General features: G+C 38.6%; 1 protein-coding gene across 1 annotated transcript in view; it reads left to right on the top strand.

The window, feature by feature from the left end:
- The first annotated feature begins 292 nt into the window (after positions 1 to 292).
- The window catches only part of LOC137235335 (uncharacterized), a 51,291-nt gene continuing 45,583 nt past the window's right edge, over positions 293 to 6,000 (top strand). The window contains exon 1 of the mRNA XM_067758357.1: positions 293 to 407. The gene's annotated coding sequence lies outside the window, so the exon portion shown is untranslated. The remainder of the gene's footprint in view (positions 408 to 6,000) is intronic.

The following is a 6,000-nucleotide window of genomic DNA, read 5'->3' as shown; positions in this document are numbered from 1 at the left end:
CCAAACATATTCATTTGACTTGCAAATGATATCCTCGGGCCTGCAAAAAAAAAACAAGATAATAGCGTGAAAGTACTGTTAAAAGTCATTGTTAGCTATTTTTCACAAAATTGCATTTTGACTGACAATCTTGTTTGATGTTCTCCACGCACCTTAATATGCTTCACCACCATATGCTTGAGGTTGGAGGTTATCGAAATCGATAACCTAATCTCATACATAAGTTTAATTAATTTGTTAATGGTCGCCGGTTGTGAAAAAAAACGTGTCGCGTGAAAAAAGTGTTCGTCGCGAAAATATTGCGGGTTTAGAAATAAAAAGTGCCCAAATAATAAAAAGTGGTAGTGTAAATGCGTCCAGGTGAAAAACAAAAATGTTTGAAAGGAAAAATGCTAAAGTGAAAATATGTACATACATACATATGAGCCGTTTATTTTGAAAGTGGCATAAGTCATTTCATGTCGTTTAGGTTCAGTGGTAATTTGTTTGTATCCCTCCTCGCCTCCAGTTTGTTAGAGTCCAATATCCAAAAGATGCAATTCTTATTATTATTTTATAATTGTAGAACCATCTATATATGCATTCGTTCAAAAATAACAATGCATTTAAGACCATGAGTTGGAAATGACTTATGCCACTTTCAAAATAAACGGCTCATATGTACGTATCTAAAGAGGAAAAAAAAGTTAGAAAAAAGAACTAACTCCTTCCCAAAACACATAAATTGCCTTACGGCCATTAATTATTAGTAAAATAATTTACTCTTATCGTGTAAAGTGTTGTTTTTTGTGTTTTTAGCACTCCATTGAATAGCGGCATATTCGGATGATGCTGATAGCGCGGGTTACTTTAGGGCGTCCCAAAAAAAATTTTTTTTTTTTGTGAAACAAAATTTTAGTCGTTTTTAACAAAATATATCTCATCATCTGCGGGATAGCAGTGACAAAAAAATATGTCGTGTATCCGGGTGAAAAAATAAATTAAACAAGTAAGGAAGGCTAAGTTCGGGTGTAACCGAACATAACATACTCAGTTGAGAGCTATGGAGACAAAATAAGGAAAATCAATCTGGGGTAACCCTGGAATGTGGTTGTATAACATGTGTATCAAATGAAAGGTATTAAAGAGTATTTTAAGAGAGAGTAGGCCATAGTTCTATGGATGAACGCCATTTAGGGATATCGCCATAAAGGTGGACCAGGGGTGACTCTAGAATTTGTTTGTACGATATGGGTATCAAATGAAAGGTGTTACTGAGCATTTTAAGAGGGAGTGGGCCTTAGGTCTATCGGTGGACGCCTTTTCGGGATGTCCCCATTAGGGTGGGCCAGGGGTGACTCTAGAATGTTTGTATGGTATGGGTATCAAGCGAAAGGTGTTACTGAGCATTTTAAGAGGGAGTGGGCATGAGGTCTATAGGTGGACGCCTTTTCGAGATATCGTCATTAGGTTGGGCCAGGGGTGACTCTAGAATGTGTTTGTATGATATGTGCATCAAACGAAAGGTGTTACTGAGCATTTTAAGAGGGAGTGGGCATTAGGTCCATAGGTGGACGCCGTTTCGAGATATCGCCATAAAGGTGGACCAGGGGTGTCTCTAGAATGTGTTTGTACGATATGGGAATCAAATGAAAGGTGTTACTGAGCATTTTAAGAGGGAGTGGGCATTAGGTCTATAGGTGGATGCCTTTTCGAGATATCGCCATTAGGGTGGGCCAGGGGTGACTCTAGAATGTTTGTACGGTATGGGTATCAAACGAAAGGTGTTACTGAGCATTTTAAGAGGGAGTGGGCATGAGGTCTATAGGTGGACGCCTTTTCGAGATATCGTCATTAGGGTGGGCCAGGGGTGACTCTAGAATGTGTTTGTACGATATGTGCATCAAACGAAAGGTGTTACTGAGCATTTTAAGAGGGAGTGGGCATTAGGTCTATAGGTGGACGCCTTTTCGAGATATCGCCATTAGGGTGGGCCAGGGGTGACTCTAGAATGTTTGTACGATATGGGTATCAAACGAAAGGTGTTACTGAGCATTTTAAGAGGGAGTGGGCATTAGGTCTATAGGTGGACGCCTTTTCGAGATATCGCCATTAGGGTGGGCCAGGGTGACTCTAGAATGTTTGTACGATATGGGTATCAAACGAAAGGCGTTAATGAGCATTTTAAGAGGGAGTGGGCATTAGGTCTACAGGTGGAGGCCTTTTCGCGATATCGCCATTAGGGTGGGCCAGGGGTGACTCTAGAATGTTTGTACGATATGGGTATCAAATTAAAGGTATTAATGAGGGTTTTAAAAGCGAGTGGCCCTTAGATGTATATGTGAAGGCGTTCTCGCGATATCGACCAAAATGTGGACCAGGTGATCCAGAAAATCATCTGTCGGGTACTGCTAATTTATTTACATATGCAATACCACTAACAGTATTCCTGCCAAGATTCCAAGGGCTGTTGATTTCGCCTTGTAGAACTTTTTCATTTTCTTCTACTTAATATGGTAGGTGTCACACCCATTTTACAAAGTTTTTTCCAAAGTTATATTTTGCGTCAATAAACCAATCCAGTTACCATGTTTCATCCCTTTTTTCGTATTTGGTATAGAATTATGGCATTTTTTTCATTTTTCGTAATTTTCGATATCGATAAAGTGGGCGTGGTTATGGTCAGATTTCGCCCATTTTTTATACCAAGAAAAAGTGAGTTCAGGTAAGTACGTGGGCTAAGTTTAGTAAAGATATATCGGATTTTGCTCAAGTTATTGTGTTAACGGCCGAGCGGAAGGACAGACGGTGGACTGTGTATAAAAACTGGGCGTGGCTTCCACCGATTTCGCCCATTTTCACAGAGAACAGTTACCGTCATAGGATCTATGCTCCTACCAAATTTGAGAAGGATTGGCAAATTTTTGTTCGACTTATGGCAATAAAAGTATTCTAGACAAACTAAATGAAAATGGGCGGAGCCACGCCCATTTTGAAATTTTCTTTTATTTTTGTATTTTGTTGCATCATATCATTACTGGAGTTGAATTTTGACTTAATTTACTTATATACAGTAAAGATATTAAATTTTTTGTTAAAATTTGAATTTAAAAAATTTTTTTTTAAAAAGTGGGCGTGTTCTTCATTCAATTTTGCTAATTTTTATTCAGCACATATAGAGTAATAGTAGTAACGTTCCTGCGAAATTTCATCATGATATCTTCAACGGCTGCCAAATTACAGCTTGCAAAACTTTTAAATTACCTTCTTGTAAAAGTGGGCGGTGCCACGCCCATTGTCCAAAATCTTACTAATTTTCTATTCTGCGTCATAACGTCAACCCATCTACCAAGTTTCGTCGCTTTATCTGTCTTTTGTAATGAATTATCGCACTTTTTCGGTTTTTCGAAATTTTCGATATCGAAAAAGTGGGCGTGGTTATAGTCCGATATCGTTCATTTTAAATAGCGATCTGAGATGAGTACTCAGGAACCTACGTACCAAATTTCATCAAGATACCTCAAAATTTACTCAAGTTATCGTGTTAACGGACGGACGGACGGACGGACGGACATGGCTCAATCAAATTTTTTTTCGATCCTGATTATTTTGATATATGGAAGTCTATATCTATCTCGATTCCTTTATATATGTACAACCAACCGTTATCCAATCAAACTTAATATACTCTGTGAGCTCTGCTCAACTGAGTATAAAAATGATGTACTTTATACTAAGGAGGGTGTATGCAATGATATTGGTAGAGGATGATATTTGTCTACGTGCCGATACCTTTACCATTGTGATATCATTTTTTCTATTACATCAGCCTCATGTGAAAAAAAAATCGAAAATTAAAAATAGTGAGAAACAAAAAAAATTTTTTTTTTGTGTGTTTTTGACCACACTCATGTACTTTACATGAAGAGAAAAAATTATTTATATACTGATAAATTAGTGGGTTCTGCTAAATTTAGCAATATCTAACGACGATGTGTGGGAAATAAAATTTTTTTTTCAACTAGTTTTATATGGTTGGCCTAATGTGTGCGCACATTTTTATGTATGTCCATATGTGATATATGGTTTTCGTACCCAGCAGACAATCGGTTTAGCCATAAGCTTTGAAAGAAGTGAAAATCACCAATGGTTGTACAAAGTACTGAAACGGCGAGTCCTACTTCGTATGAGTAGAAAACGTAGGAATTTTTAAAAAAATTTCGAATTGTAAAAAAAATGCGTTTCAGTTGTTTTGGTAAACCTTTGGTGATATTTCTGTTCACATACAATTAGAAAATTCCATTGAAAATGTTGGGTACCAAAAAGTTAGAAAAAAAATAACATACCCTGATGTGTGTATAAAAAACCACACATATGCACATATAAATTAACATGCATTAGGCTGTACCAGAAAATCATTTTTTTTTGTCTCCGAATTTTTTCTGTTAAAAGTTCAATTTAATATTAGCATGTTTGGGTTTTAATATTTTATGCCGAATTTGATGTAGTAGGGTCCTCCGTTTCTGTGTTAGCTGATGGGAGTAGTACTAGTTTGACAAGTGGTCTTCTCACTTGTCCTCTTTCTGTACGAACGTCGACGACTTGCACCCGGTTATCGGAACCCGGGTGTAAATTTACTATTCTCCCAAGCCTCCATTCATTTGGTGGTAGGTTATCCTCTCTGATGACCACCATATCTCCAACTTTTATAATTGATTTCGGATGTTTCCATTTTGTCCTTTTCTGTGGTTCCGAAAGATATTCGGTTTTCCATCTTTTGCAGAAATTTTGAGGCAAGGCATTTAATTTCTCCCAACGATTAACTACCGATGCTGGATTTTCGTTTATTTCTAATTCTGGTGGGGCTAATAAATGGCAGCCAACTAAAAAGTGTCCCGGTGTAAGGGGTTCTAAATCCGATGGTTCGTTTGAGGCTGGGCTAAGAGGACGTGAGTTAAGGCAGGATTCAATACGACATAGGAGTGTGCTGAACTCCTCGATTGTAAATCTTCCACTAGATGCTACCTTTTTAAAATGACTTTTAAAGCTTTTCACACCCGCTTCCCAGAGTCCGCCCATATGTGGAGCTCCAGCTGGCATGAAATGCCAAGTTAATTCCTGATGAGCATATTTTGATAGCGTCTGAGCTCGAGATTCTGCCAGAAATGCCTTAAACTCTGCTTTGAGCGCGCGAGACGAACCTACAAAGTTGGTTCCGTTGTCTGAGTAGATATTTTTTGGGCATCCTCGTCTAGCTACGAACCTTGAAAAAGCTGCTAGAAACGACGAGGTGTTCAAGTCGGTAGTGGCCTCTAAATGTATAGCCTTGGTAGAAAAACATACAAATAGACAAACGTAACCCCTGGAGGGGCGGCACCCGCGCCCACTATAACTTTTTGTGTCGAATGGCCCTGCAAAGTCCACCCCTGTATTGGTAAACGCGCGTGAAAAGGTTGTTCGTTCTTGCGGAAGAATATCCACGAGCTGACTCTGGGAACGTTTTTTGTAGATCGTGCAGATCTTTCAACTATGAATAATTGACCTAATCATAGTTTTGACTTCAGGAATCCAATATTGCGTTCGGATAATACGCAATATGAACTGGTTTTCACCGTGAAATGAAATTTCATGGACAAACTGGACGAACAAACGGGAAAACCTACAATTGTATGGCAAGATGACGGGATGGCGTTCGGAATACGCCAGGTCGCTAGGTGCAACAAGTCGCCCGCCCGTTATCACAACTTCGTCTTGATCGAGGAATGGATTTAATGGAAGTATTTCGCTTTTTGACTCAAGTGGTTCATTAGCTTTCAATTTACCTATTTCTGCTCCGTAGTGTTGCTTCTGAGCGATTTTAATCAGACGGGTAGTCGTAGATTTAATTTCATCTGACGAAATTAAGCAAGAGTCCGCCTGGCTCGAAGTTTTCGTTTTCGGATGGGTTCTTTGAAGAAATCTTAACACATATGATATTACCCTCAAAGCTCGCGGTAGACTAGAAAACCTATCAAGAATGTC

Source organism: Eurosta solidaginis, chromosome X (assembly GCF_040869045.1).
Source record: "Eurosta solidaginis isolate ZX-2024a chromosome X, ASM4086904v1, whole genome shotgun sequence".
NCBI lineage: Eukaryota > Metazoa > Arthropoda > Insecta > Diptera > Tephritidae > Eurosta > Eurosta solidaginis.
Note: the sequence above shows the minus strand (reverse complement) of the source record. Positions and strands in the feature narration are given on the sequence as shown.